At 44.9% G+C, this 14756-nt stretch overlaps 1 protein-coding gene across 7 annotated transcripts in view; it reads right to left on the bottom strand.

The window, feature by feature from the left end:
• The window catches only part of ADGRB2 (adhesion G protein-coupled receptor B2), a 441157-nt gene extending 439788 nt beyond the window's left edge, over positions 1–1369 (bottom strand). For all 7 annotated transcript variants that reach the window (XM_075853159.1, XM_075853161.1, XM_075853162.1 and 4 more), the window contains exon 1: positions 315–1369. The gene's annotated coding sequence lies outside the window, so the exon portion shown is untranslated. The remainder of the gene's footprint in view (positions 1–314) is intronic.
• Positions 1370–14756: the final 13387 nt, after the last annotated feature.

The raw sequence follows: 14756 nt of genomic DNA, 5'->3' as shown, positions 1-14756 counted from the left end.
ATACATGTCATGACGGTGGGCACCATCCCCAGCATGTAGAACTTGTCAGCTGTCCATATGTCACCACTGACCAGAACCAGGCTCGGCCTCAACCTGACCTGACACGTGATGGAGGCGCTCACACCTTACACGAGCAATACTGAAAATATACGGACACACAGGGCGCCAAAATACAGCAATGCCGACTACAAGAATCACCTCACACAGTCGTGACTGAGATATACTGCAGATATGACGGCAGCCCCACACACGTAATGAGACACCTCAGGTGCCAGCGCACACACAGTGCCAGGCAGGGGGTGCTCCTCTCTTACCTGGTCGCTGTTAGCAGTACTTTATCAAGGGGGAGGCTTTATCCTGCCGCCTGGGATGTCCCATGATCCGGGGTGTCTTCCTGTGCTCTGGTCTTTCACATGTCCCCGGATAAGTTTATTCCTGCGGAATCCAGAAGCGTCTTTCTGTGAAGAAGTGCTCGGTGTGTATGGAGAGGACGTGTGAGGAGACGGAGTCCTTATCTACCGCATACAGCTAGCCCAATATAGGGAATAGATAAAAGGCGCCAACGTTCCCTATGTCCTATATCTAGCGGGCTATCGATCTCTACCCGTACATCTAGCTCTATAGTGTGCCCATGCGACTTCCCTGCCCACACTGCCTGGCACTGGTCAGTCAGCTTGCATTTCGCAGTGTGCGCGCCTGGTAATACCAATGCCTCGCCGCTCTTGTATTTAACGTGATCGTTAATTAGTATTTAGATCTAATTTGAATCATTGCATTCAGCTAATTAGTGCATAGTTGGCCGTGTGCCCGGCGCTGTACATGGCTCTGGTCAGGATGGGCACTTTCTGGTGGCACACTACACATAGCACTATCACTTTGGCTGGAAGTACTAGATTTCCTATAGGGGATGTGAAGCGTGACAAGTAGTGTGTGACTAGCGGCGATCTATCGATAAGTGGCACTGTGAGATGGGTGTCTGGTGCCACTGTGTATTCAGTAGAAGAACTATGGCACTGGTGCCTAGTGACAAGGCAGTATTATGTGGCAGTGTCTATCTCCACCAGGCGATCCCAGGGGCCCTCTGCCATGTGATGGAGGTTGAATAGTCTGACACTGTAGGATTCCGGTGCAATATGCGATGCGTATACCCAGCGTCCGATGTACTGTGCCCGCTGCTGTCCCCGAGGTGTGCGCGTCCTCGCTGCCCGATGCCAGTCCTCAGTCCACGGGCTCTGAAGGTTGATATCGATGAGGGATAGAGCGAGGCCCTGTCTGTCCAGCACTGGCAGCTGTGCCCCCGCTCTGTATGTACCAGGCTCAGTGTATCTTCTCCTCCATCTCTCGGCTCTGTATCCCTCCTCCTCCCTCCTTCCCCAGTCTCTCCCTCTCTATCTCTGCTCCCCCCACACTCCCTCTCTCTCCTCTCAGTGCCTCCTCCTTAACTCAGTGCTTCTCTCCATCCTTCAATCACTTCCATCTCTTTGGGTTTTTCTCGTTTTCCTTCTTTTCAGTTCAGCTTTTCCTCCTCCATATTCTTGTACACATTAAAATCAGCCCATGACATTTCTTGACCCCTAAGTATTACAGTAAATCCCCTGACTCCCACTGATCTCAGCATCTAAGTGGGGTCAGAAATGCTCAGATCAGAGGGGGTGACAAGCTGGCACAGCTGAACTGGAGAGGGCATAGCAGATCGGCACCCCATGTAATGTTCTATAGCGGATTGCGGCTGCAGATAGAAAGCTGTACCCTGAAGCCGACGTTCCTGCTTCATTCATATTTGATGTATTGGCAATAGACATAACAAAAAACTATAAACAATCCAATCTTTTGTTTATAAACTCAGGATTTTCTCAAAATAAGTCTTCCACAATCAAAACAATGAAAGAGATTCTGTATCAGACTATTAATAACTATGTAGTGGGTGCAATAACATCCTTAGGACAGTCCCTCGAAGTCCTAAGCAGGTAGATACAATGAAGCAGGTGCTGTCTGTAAAAATGTGTGCCTCCCTCTTGCTGATGCCATAGTAGATATAGTCCTGTGGGTGGATTTCTACCCACCAAAGAACTCCCCAAAATGCCAGTCAGTAGACTAAATCTTGCATGCACTACCACCTTTCACTCACTTCTCTCTAGTTCTCACATATAGGTATTTTTTCCACCTTTGTGGACTTATTCCTATGAAGAAGTGCTTTTATTTAGTCTAAGTGGTATCATATAAGCCCCCTTGGTGACAACTAAGTGACTGGTGGCAAATGCTATTTGGCCCTAACTGATATAAAACATATTTTATGTTTAGTGGGGGCAAATTCATCAAGAGCTTATCTCTGAGGATATTTTCTAGATGTTCTATGTGACCATTTTTTGCCTGGACACTTCTACTTCTACTCTATTCTTCTGCAAGTTGTATTTGCTATACACTGTGCTCTATTTATCTGAGTTCTGTAAGAAGCTAATTATTTTCAAACACTGTAAAAAAGTATTTATCTAGACGCTAAATGCACAATTTATCTGGACAGCTTATGCACTATATATATAGTTTAAGGGGAAGGTTTCAAGTTCTTCTTTAACGAAAACACTATTACAACTTATGAGTATTAGATTGCTAAGTGGGGTCATTGATCCAGAGGTTCATGCGGGTTGCTAGATTTGGAGTCGGGAAGGTTTTTTTGAAGGATAATTTGAGAAAATTGCCAACTGCGTCATGGGGGGTGGCATTGCCTTCCTCTGGATCAACACTGTAGGATTATAGGTTGAGCTTGAAGGAATTAAAGGGGTATTCCGGTTACAACAAGTTATCCCCTATCCATAGGGTAATGGGTAACTTGCTGATCGGTAGGTGTCCGACAGCTCGGACCCCCACAGTTTATGAGAACAGGGACCCCTAAACCCCTCATTTGAACCAAGCGGCAGGTCGCTCATGCGCACTGCTGCTCCATTCATTTTCTATGGCAGCGCCGGAAAAAGCCGAACACTGCAACAAAATTGCCGGTGTGCCAGTAGCTGCAATGGCAGCTGGAGGCCTAATATTGGCCTCCCGGTCTGCCTAGTATGGAAGCCGTTCAGTCCCCACCTGGAGGCGGAGCCTAAAAGGCTTCCGTAGCCGCCGGCAAGATGGCGCCAGCTCAGGAGCTGAGCTGGCATCATCAGTGGTAGATGTCAGCTGTATGTTACAGATGACATCCACCTGTAATGGCAGGAACCGGGGCTAGCTCTGATCCCTGCCATTAACCCCTCAGATGCAGCGATCGCTGCATCTTAGAGGTTGGTAGGAGATTGGCAGCCCTGCAATGGGATTGCAGGACTGCCGACTGCTGCTATGGCAAAAGGAGGCCTAACAATGGCCTCCTGCTCTACCATAATGGAAGCCGCTTAGGCCCCGCTCGGAGGCGGAGCATAATCGGTTTGCTGTCAGTGAACGACTGACAGATCTAATACATTGCACTACATAGGTAGTGCAATGTATTAGAAGAAAAAAAACTGACAGTTGAACCTTCAAGTCCCCTAGTGGGAGTAAAAACAAAAATGGAAAATAAGTACAAATAAAATTTGTAAAAAGTAAAGTAAAAGTTTCAAGTAATAAAACACAATCGCCCTTTTTTCCCTTATCAAGTCTTTTATTATTGAAAAAAATTATAATAAACCATACATATTTGATATTGTCACGACCGTAACGGACTGAACTATAAAAATATTATGTTATTTATTCCACGCGGTGAACAGCGTAAAAAAAAAGTTAAAAAAATGCCTGAATTTGTGGTTTTTGGTCACATTACCCTACAAAAATTGGAATAAAAAGTGATCAAAAAGCCGCATTGCATCCAAATATGGTACCAATAAAAGCTATAGCTCGTCTCGCCAAAAAAAAGCCCTCGTACAGCTCCGTCAATGAAAAAATGAAAAAGTTATGGTTCCCACAACATGGCGACAGAAAAAATACATTATTTTTACAAAAGTAATTTTATTGTGCAAAAAGTTGTAAAACATAAAAAAGTTGTAATGATAGGGGTAGGGAAACGGACAAGTGAGCCCTAATCTACCCGCCACTCTGTCCCTGCCTACTTGCAACGACCCGCCCTAGGCGACGGGGTACAACTGGGCGGCGGTCCCTACGCTCAGTAAGTGCACGAGACAAACATACAAGGGAATATAAAGCAAAGGGAAAGGGGCAGTTGCCCACGGCAACACCGTGAGCAACAAAGTGGTGAACGAGCCAAGTCAAACCAGGAGAGCACGAGGTACCAAACGCAGAGCAGGAGAGTAGTCAGAAAGCCAGGGTCAGAATGGAGCAGGATCAAATTGTTAGGAGCTGTAGCTGGGCCAGGAAACCACACAGAAAGAATCACAAGCAAGGAGGAACAGGAAAGGCAGGTATAAATAGACAGAGGGCGGGAGCTAGCTGAGTCTGGCCAGGCTGCGATAGGCTCTTCCACTCCTAAGCCTGCCAGCCTGAGTGGTGGAAGCTGGAGTCAGTCTCAGAGAGATAGACTCAGGTGAAGACTGATTACCTATGGAAGTTAACCCCGAAGCTGTGCCTGGCAGATCCTTTACAGTACCCCCCCTTTTATGAGGGGCCACCGGACCCTTTCTAAGTGGACCTGGTTTACTGGGGAAACGAAGGTGGAACTTCCTGACCAATACCCCAGCGTGAACATCCCGGGCGGGTACCCAAGTCCTCTCCTCAGGCCCGTAACCTCTCCAATGGACCAGGTACTGGAGGGAGCCTTGGACCATCTTGCTGTCCACAATCTTGGCCACCTCGAATTCCACCCCCTCAGGGGTGAGAACGGGAACAGGAGGTTTCCTCGAGGGAGCCAAGGACGGGGAGCAGCGTTTAAGGAGGGAGGCATGAAACACGTCGTGTATACGAAAAGATGGGGGTAACTCCAGCCGGAAGGAGACAGGATTGAGGACTTCAATGGCCTTAAGACGCAAGTTCCTAGATGATAACCACACCAGATCCCCGACCATAAACAAGGGGTTAGCAGAACGTTTTCTATCAGCCTGAGTTTTTTGTACGCTCTGGGACGCCTCTAGGTTCTTCTGAACCTGGGCCCATACTGTGCACAGTTCCCGATGAATGACCTCTACCTCGGGATTGTTGGAACTACCAGGTGAAACGGAGGAGAACCGTGGATTAAACCCAAAATTACAGAAAAAGGGGGAGACCCCTGACGAGTTACTGACCCGGTTATTAAGGGAAAATTCAGCGAGGGGAATGAATGAGACCCAATCATATTGACAGTCAGAGATAAAACACCTTAAATATTGTTCTAGAGATTGATTAGTCCTCTCAGTTTGGCCATTGGTTTCAGGATGGAAAGCAGAGGAGAAGGACAGATCAATCTCCAACTTCTTACAGAAGGCTCTCCAAAACAAAGAAACAAATTGTACCCCTCTGTCCGAAACAATATTGACAGGGACCCCATGGAGACGCAGGATGTGTTTGACAAACAAGGTAGCTAACGTCTTGGCGTTGGGTAGTTTCTTGAGGGGCACAAAGTGGCACATCTTACTGAAGCTGTGCCTGGCAGATCCTTTACAAAAGTGCTATAAATTAGCTATCGCCAGAATCAGACTGACCTGCAGAATAAAGTTAACATGTAATTTATAACGCGTGGTGAACGCTGTATAAAAACACAAAAAAAAAACTTTTCCAGAATTGCTGTTTTTTGGTCACCTTGCCTCTCAAAAATAGGATAAAAGTGATCAAAAATAGGATAAAAAGTGATCAAAAAGTCACATGTACCCCAAAATGGTACCAATAGTAACTACAGCTCGTCCCGCAAAATAACCGCCCTCATACCACTACGTCTATGAAAAAATAAAATTAGTTAAGGCAGGAAAGAAACAATATGCAGCTGTGTCGGCCCGAGGGGAACATTTCTTCTGTTTCAAGAGGCGATTTGTCAAGGCCCCAAAATTAGGGAACCAGGAAGGGGAGGGCCCAAACATATCCGCTGGAAGCGACGGTGCCCGTATTATACCAGGACAACACTTTTCCACCAGAAGTCCCCAAACTGCAAAGGTGCGGAGTGTGGACCAAAAGGGGGACAAGTAAGAACACCATTTATCAGTGCGACACCGGCCTGTGCAGAAAGGATTGCTTCACAGCGTAACACATATCTATGGATTATTTTATTATTTTTTTACCCCATTATTATATCACCTGACTATGCCCCTGATGTTCTCTGTCCAGCTTACATATGCCCCCACATTATAAACTGAAATACCATTAAAACGCCAAACAAAACTACTACCAAGCAAAATCTACGCTTCAAATGACAAATGGTGCTCCCTCCCTTCTGAGTGCCCTGCAGCGTGCCCAAACAGCTGTTTACTTCCACATATATGGCATCGCCATACCCGGGTGAACCCTTTTAACAATTTTTGGGGTGTGTGTCTCCAGTGGCACAAGCTGAGCATGACATATTTGCCACTGACATGGCATATCTAGGGAAAAATTGAAATTTTTACTTTGCACCAACCTGTGGGGTGAAAATGCCCACTACACCCCTTAATAAATGCTTTGAAGGGTGTAGTTTCCAAAATAGGGTCACTTCTCAGGGGTTTCTTTTATTATTTCACATCAGAACCTCTGCAATTGTGAACCAATACTTTGTAAATCGCCAAAATAGGCCTCAACTTCGCATTCTACTCTTTCACTCCGGAGCCCTGGCAAAAGATTAGGGCCACATTTAGGGTGATTCTAAAACCGGAAAACACAGCATAATAATTAGAGAGCGGTCTTGTTATGGTGGCACAAGCTGGGCACCACATATTGGCAGATCTATGGAAAAAAATCAAATTTTCACTCTGCAACATCGAGTGCACGGTAATTTCTGCAAAACACATGCGGGGTTAACATGTTCACTACATCCCTAGGTGAATACCTTGAGGGGTGTAGTTTCCATAATGATGTCACTTCTGGGTAGTTTCTACTGTTTTGGTCCCACAGGGGCTTTGCAAATGCGACATAGCGCCCAGAAACCAATCCAGCAAAATCTGTACTCCGAAAACCAAATGGTGCTACTTCTCTTCTGAGCCCTGCTGTGTACCCAAACAGCAGTTTATGACCACATATGGGGTATTACTCGGGAGAAATAGCTTTACAAATTCTGTGGTTCTTTTTTTCCTTTATTTGTTGAGAAAATGAAAACGTTTGAGCTAAAGCTACATCTTATTGGAGAAAAAGGATTTTTTTTAATTTTCACTGCCCATTTCTAATAAAATCTATGAAACACCTGTCGGGGTCAAAATGCTCACTACACCCCTAGAATAATTCTTCAAGGGGTGCACTTTCGTGAATGGAGTCACTTTTGGGGAGTTTCCACTGTATTGGTACCTCAGGGGCTTTGCAAATGTGAGATGGGGCCAAGAAATCACTCCAGCAAAATCTGTGCTCCAAAAGCCAAATGGTTCCCCTTCTCTTCTGATCCTTGCCGTGTGCTCAAACAGCAGTTTATGGCCACATATGGGGTATTGCCGTACTCGGGAGAAGTTGCTTTACAAATGTTGGGGTTCTTTTTTTCCTTTATTTGTTGAGAAAATGAAAAATTTTGAGCTAAAACGACGTCTTATTGAAGGAAAAGGATGTGTAAAGGATCTGCCAGAAACACCGCTTCGGGGATAATTCCCATAGGTAATCAGTCTGCACCTGAATCTACGTCTCTGAGACTGACTCCATCTTCCACCACTCAGGATGGCAGGCTTAGGAGTGGGAGAGCCTATCGCAGCCTGGCCAGACGGAGCTAGCTCCCGCCCTCTGTCTATTTATACCTGCCTTTCCTGTTCCTCCTTTGCTTGTGATTCTTCTCGTGTGGTTTCCTGGCCCAGCTACAGCTCCTAACTATTTGATCCTGCTCCATACTGACCCTGGCTTAAGGTGTTTTATCTCTGACTGTCAATATGATTGGGTCTCATTCATTCCCCTCGCCGAATTTTCCCTTAATAACCGGGTCAGTAACTCGTCAGGGGTCTCCCCCTCTTTCTGTAATTTTGGGTTTAATCCACGGTTCTCCTCCGTTTCACCTGATAGTTCCAACAATCCCGAGGTAGAGGTCGTTCATCAGGAACTGTGCACAGTCTGGGCCCAGGTTCAGAAGAACCTAGAGGCGTCCCAGAGCGTACAAAAAACTCAGGCTGATAGAAAACGTTCTGCTAACCCCTTGTTTATGGTCGGGGATCTGGTGTGGTTATCGTCTAGGAACTTGCGTCTTAAGGTCCCGTCCAAGAAGTTTGCTCCCCGGTTTATTGGGCCGTATAAGGTCATTGAAGTCCTCAATCCTGTCTCCTTCCGGCTGGAGTTACCCCCATCTTTTCGTATACACGACGTGTTTCATGCCTCCCTCCTTAAACGCTGCTCCCCGTCCTTGGCTCCCTCGAGGAAACCTCCTGTTCCCGTTCTCACCCCTGAGGGGGTGGAATTCGAGGTGGACAAGATTGTGGACAGCAAGATGGTCCAAGGCTCCCTCCAGTACCTGGTCCATTGGAGAGGATACGGGCCTGAGGAGAGGACTTGGGTACCCGCCCGGGATGTTCACCCTGGGGTATTGGTCAGGAAGTTCCACCTTCGTTTCCCCAGTAAACCAGGTCCACTTAGAAAGGGTCCGGTGGCCCCTCATAAAAGGGGGGGTACTGTAAAGGATCTGCCAGGCACAGCTTCGGGGTTAACTCCCATAGGTAATCAGTCTGCACCTGAATCTACGTCTCTGAGACTGACTCCATCTTCCACCACTCAGGATGGCAGGCTTAAGAGTGGGAGAGCCTATCGCAGCCTGGCCAGATGGAGCTAGCTCCCGCCCTTTGTCTATTTATACCTGCCTTTCCTGTTCCTCCTTTGCTTCTGATTCTTCTCGTGTGGTTTCCTGGCCCAGCTACAGCTCCTAACTATTTGATCCTGCTCCATACTGACCCTGGCTTACTGACTACTCTCCTGCTCTGCGTTTGGTACCTCGTGCACTCCTGGTTTGACTTGGCTCGTTCACCACTCTGGTTGCTCACGGTGTTGCCGTGGGCAACTGCCCCTTTCCCTTGCTTTGTATTCCCTTGTATGTTTGTCTCGTGCACTTACTGAGCGTAGGGACCGCCGCCCAGTTGTACCCCGTCACCTAGGGCAGGTCGTTGCAAGTAGGCAGGGACAGAGTGGCGGGTAGATTAGGGCTCCCTTGTCCATTTCCCTACCCCCGTCGTTACAGGATGTTTTTATTTTCACTGACCAATTCTAATAAAATCTATGAAACACCTGTGGGGGTCAAAATGCTCACTACACCCCTAGATTAATTCTTCAAGGGGTGCACTTTCGTGAATGGAGTCACTTTTGGGGAGTTTCCACTGTACTGGTACCTTAGGGGCTTTGCAAATGTGAGATGGGGCCAAGAAATCACTCCAGCAAAATCTGTGCTCCAAAAGCCAAATGGTTCTCCTTCTCTTCTGATCCTTGCCGTATGCTCAAACAGCAGTTTATGGCCACATATGGGATATTGCCGTACTCGGGAGAAGTTTCTTTACAAATGTTGGGGTTCTTTTTTTCCTTTATTTGTTGAGAAAATGAAAAATTTTGAGCTAAAACTACGTCTTATTGAAGGAAAAGGATGTTTTTATTTTCACTGACCAATTCTAATAAAGTCTATGAAACATCTGTGGGGTCAAAATGCTCACTATACCCCTAGATAGTTTCCTCAAGACGTGTAGTCCCCAAAATGGGGTTACTTGTGGGGGGTTTCCACTGTTTTGTCCCCTCAGGGGCTATGCAAAGGCGACATGGCCTCCACAAATCATTCCTGCTAAATTTGAGCTCCAAAAGCCAAATGGCGCTCTTTCCCTTCTAAGCCCTTGCTATGTGTCCAAATAGCCATTTATGACCACATGTGGGGTATTGTTTTACTCGGGAGAAATTGCTTTACAAATGTTGCGGTGCTTTTTCTCCATTAGTCCTTGTGGAAATGATAAAAAATTAGTTAAACCTACATTTTCATTGAAATAATGTAGATTTTAATTTTCACAGCCTACTTCCAATAATAAACCTGTGGGGTCAAAATGCTCATTATACCCCTAGAAAATTTCCTTGAGGGGTGTAGTTTCCCAAATGGGGTCACTTTTGGGGAATTTCCACTGTCTTGGCACCGCAAGAGCCCTTCAAACCTGACTTGGTGCCTAAAATATAATCTAATAAAAAGAAGGCCCCAAAATCCTCTACATGCTCCTTTGATTCTGTAGCCGGTGCTTTAGTCCATTAGGACACTAAGGCCATATGTGGGATATTTTCTAAAACTGCAGAGCCTAGGCAATAAATATTGAGTTGCGTTTCTCTGGTAAAACTTTCTGTTTTACAAAAAAAATGGATTAAAAATTTTCTTTCTTGCTCCATATGGCTCCGGTTTAGTTAAAGATTTGTGTGAATTGTTATCATGAATGCTTCAACATATATACATTTTGGTGGCGACCTTGACAGATGTAGGATGGTTGCATTGGCTGAGTGCAAGTCAATGCATCCGTATTCTCACCCATATTTGTCTGACAACGCCATTGCATTATGAACATTGTGAAACTGTAGAGAATTGCTTTATATCTTCCAAGGTATTGTATTCATGTACCTGTTTTGTTATTTTTCTTGTATGTGTAAAAAAATATAAACAATAAAAATATGTTTTAAAAAAAATAAAAATGTATTTCTGCAAAAAAAATGAAATTTGTAAATTTCACCTCTACATTGCTTTAATTCCTGTGTAACGTATGAAGCGTTAAGAAACTTTCTAAATGCTGTTTTGAATACTTTGAGGGGTGAAGTTTTTAAAATGGGGTGACTTATTGGGGGTTTCTAATATATAAGGCCCTAAAAGCCACTTCACAACTGAACTGGTCCCTGAAAAAATAGCCTTTTTAAATTTTCTTGAAAATGTGAGAAATTGCTGCGAAAGTTCTAAGCCTTGTAACATCCTAAAAAAATAAAAGGATGCTCAAAAAGTTATGCCAATCTAAAGTAGACATATGGAGGATGTTAATTAACAACAATTCTGTGTGGTATAACTGCCTGTCTTACAAGCAGATATATTTAAATTTAGTAAAATGCTAATTTTTCGCAGAATTAAATACTGAATGTATCGAGCAAATTTTGCCAGTAACATAAAGTCCAATGTGTCACGAGAAAACATTCTCTGAATCGCTTGGATAGGTAAAAGCATTCCGACGTTATTACCACATAAAGTGAAACATGACAGATTTTAAAAATGATGCTCAGGAAGATCAAAAGTGGCCAAAGTGGGAAGGGGTTAATTGTCGACAATACATTTACTAATGACATGATTGATATTGATTTGCACAACTATTTCCCTGTAGAACTTCCTGAGACACTTATGTTGTACTGCCTCCAAAAAAATCCACACATTTTTAAATTAGTCTGAATGTCTGTGTGGTGGTGTATCTGGAAGACATCTTAATCTACTCACCTGATCAAACGACGCAGTGGAGGCATTACGCCAAGTCTTGTTACAGCTAAGGTTGAATAAATTATACGCGAAACTGGAGAAGTGCATATTTGAAAAGAGGTGCTTGCCCTTCCTGTGCTATATTATCTCTGATCGTGGCCTTCAAATGGATCCGGAAAAGGTGAAGTCTGTCTTAGAGTGGCTACGTCTTCAGGGTCTCCGAGCTATACAGAGATTTCTTGGATTCACTAATTTTTATCGCCAGTTCATTCCAAATTCCCTGTCCCTTACTGCTCCCATCTCAGCTCTTACCAGAAAGGGAGTGAACGCTAAGGACTGGACCCCTGAAGAAGAGTCAGCATTCTCCAACCTCAAGAGCGCCTTCACTTCTGCCTCTGTTCTTTGTCATCCTGATGTTACTCAACAGTTTTCCGTGGAGGTTGATGCCTCTTCCATAGGTGCTGGAGCACCTCTGTTTCAAAAAAATTCCAAGAGTAAGGCAGTATCTTGCGGATTCTTCTACAAACTCTTCTCACTTGCTGAGCGCATCTACTCCATTGGGGACCGAGAATTACTCGCTGTCAAGTTAGCCCTGGAAGAATGGAGACACCTGCTAGAGGGGTCTGCTCATCCCATCATTAGCTACACCGATCACAAAAATCTTACATATCTACAGTCTGCACAGCGACTGATCTCTCGCTGTTCTTCGCCATATTTTGATTTCTTCTTCACTTCCGCCCTGCGGATAAAAACATGAAGGCCGATGCCCTGTCTTGGTCATTCGAAACTGACGACTGATGAAAAACCTCAACGCATTATTGATCCTTCTAGGATTATTGCTGTAAACCCTCTGCAGTTCAAGGACATTCCTCCTGGAAAGATTTTTTTCCGCCCTGCTGAAGGAAAATAATTTTCCACTGGGGACATAACTCCAAACTGGCCGGTTATTCTGGTGCCCGCAAGACTCGGGACTTTATTGCTCGCCATTATTGGTGGTTGTTGCTACCTAGAGATGTCTTGGACTTTATTTCCCCCTGTGCTAATTGTGCTCTAAACAAGTCCTCTCATTCTAAACCTGCTGGTCTGCTCCAACCTCTACCGGTGCCTGATGCTGCCTGGCAACACATTGCCATGGACTTTTACCTTCCCCCTTCTGCTGGATTTACTACGATCTTGGTAGTAGTGGACCGTTTCTTCAGGATGGCATATTTCGTTTCTTTAATGGGCCTTCCCTCAGCTCCTCGTTTGGCAGATCTGTTCATTCAACCCATTTTTCGTCTACATGGACTACCTCTTCATATTGTGTCTGAACGGTGTGTACAGTTCACGTCTAAATTCTGGAGTGCACTATATAATCATCTATATGTGAAGCTGGACTTTTTTTTCTGCCTATCACCCACAGTCTAACGGTCAATTGGAAAGGATCAACCAAATACTTGAGAATTATCTCCATCATTATGTCTCTGTCCAACATGCACATCCTACTTACTGGCGACTAAAAGACACTCCCTTCATGCCGTCGTCTCCCTCCTCAGAGACGCCGGCACACACGGCTGCAGCTCCCCACTGATTAATGTAGGGTGCACGCGTGCTCGTTCCTGGCCTTAAAGGGCCAGCGCATGCACCAATGCAAAATTCCCTAGCCAATCCCTATACACCCTGGACTTTAAAAAGGGCTCTGCCTTTCCTTGCCTGAGCGTTGTTGTGTCTGCCCATGTCCGTTATTGCAAATGGTCCATTAGTTGTATCAAATAGTGTTCCTGCTTCCTGTACCCTGAATCCCATATACAATAATTGTGTTTGTTCCAGTGCAAAGTCTAGTGTTGGAGTCGAGAGTGTCATCTGTGCCAAGTGTCATCTGTGTCAAGTGTCATCTGTGTCAAGTGTCATCTGTACCTAGCATCTGCTACGCCACGTGTCTGCTATCCAAGTACTCTTGTCCAAAAGACTATAGTTGATTGTTGTTTGGCCAGCTGCTACTCCACTACGGCGGAGCGGCCTAGTGGGTCCACATACCCCACAGTCGTGACATCAGGTAGCTAATGCCAAGGCAAATAGGATCATAGAATACATCAAGAAGCACATGATGAGAACATAGCTCTACCACTTTACAAATCACTACTTACTCAAAATGGACCGAAGTCAGCAGTGGGGTACCACAAGGATCGGTGTTAGGTCCAATACTTTTTAATCTCTTTATTAATGACCTTGTGGATGGGATTGATATCAGCGTCAGATTCTCAGTTCATAAGTTTCAGATTGTTAGTGTCCAATAGTCAGCGTCAGTTTGTCAGTTCATTAGCGTCAGTTTGTTATATTCAAACATTGATAGTATTGACAATGTTTTTCTAATCCACAAAAAATAAAAACTTTCCCCTCAACGTCTTTGCATCCAGGAAGGCGTAGTCCTCATGACTGTTTAAGAAGCTGCAGGAGAACGAAGAGACTTCTTTGAGAAGCGAATCAGGAACAGCAGCTTGAGGAGGAACAAATAAAAGGAAATGGAGATCTTCACAGATTGGGGAAGACAGAGTTTATAGGAGAAAATATTGATTTGTTTCAACACAGTATAAGGACCCAAAAACTGAGGAGCAAGCTTGATACAGGAGGTCCCCAATTGAATGTGCTAAAAGGACAGCCAGACCTGGTCTCCAGGGTGGAATTGTGGATGAACTTTGCACTTCTTTTCTGCATTTCTCTTAAAGCAGACAACTGCTTTAATTATAGACTCCTCAGTCTCCTGCCAGTTGCGTATGAATTGTGTATGAAAGAGATTGGGTGTTGAAACTTAAAAACTGTTGGAATTTGTAGAAGGATTCTAGGATATTGTCCATAAACCAGGAGAAAATGTGATGACTGTGTGGACTCTCCAGTGGGGTTATTATAGGCAAACTCTGGCCAAGGAAAGATACTACTCCAGTTATCTTGAAGAGGGGACACAACATTTCTGAGAAAGTTCTCCAGAACCTGGTTGATCGATTCAACTTGTTTATTGGATTAAGGGTGGCAGGCGGAAGAAAAGTCCAAATTAATCTCAAGCAATTTGCAGAGTGCTCTCCAGAATCTTGAAGTGAATTGCACTCCCATATCGGATACAATGTGCTTTGGTATTACATGCAGAAGAAAAATGTGTTTGATGAGGATAGTACCGAGATGAGAAGCAGAAGGGAGGCCAGAAGCTGGAATGAGGTGTGCCATCTCTAAGAAACGATCAACAGTGACCCAAATTACGGTACAGCCAGATTAACTTGGTAGGTCAGTAATAAAATCCATAGCAACATGAATCCAGGGTGAAGCAGTTACGGTCAAAGGATTTAGTAATCCAGCA

The sequence above is a fragment of the Rhinoderma darwinii genome, chromosome 2 (assembly GCF_050947455.1).
Source record: "Rhinoderma darwinii isolate aRhiDar2 chromosome 2, aRhiDar2.hap1, whole genome shotgun sequence".
Taxonomy (NCBI): domain Eukaryota; kingdom Metazoa; phylum Chordata; class Amphibia; order Anura; family Rhinodermatidae; genus Rhinoderma; species Rhinoderma darwinii.
Note: the sequence above shows the minus strand (reverse complement) of the source record. Positions and strands in the feature narration are given on the sequence as shown.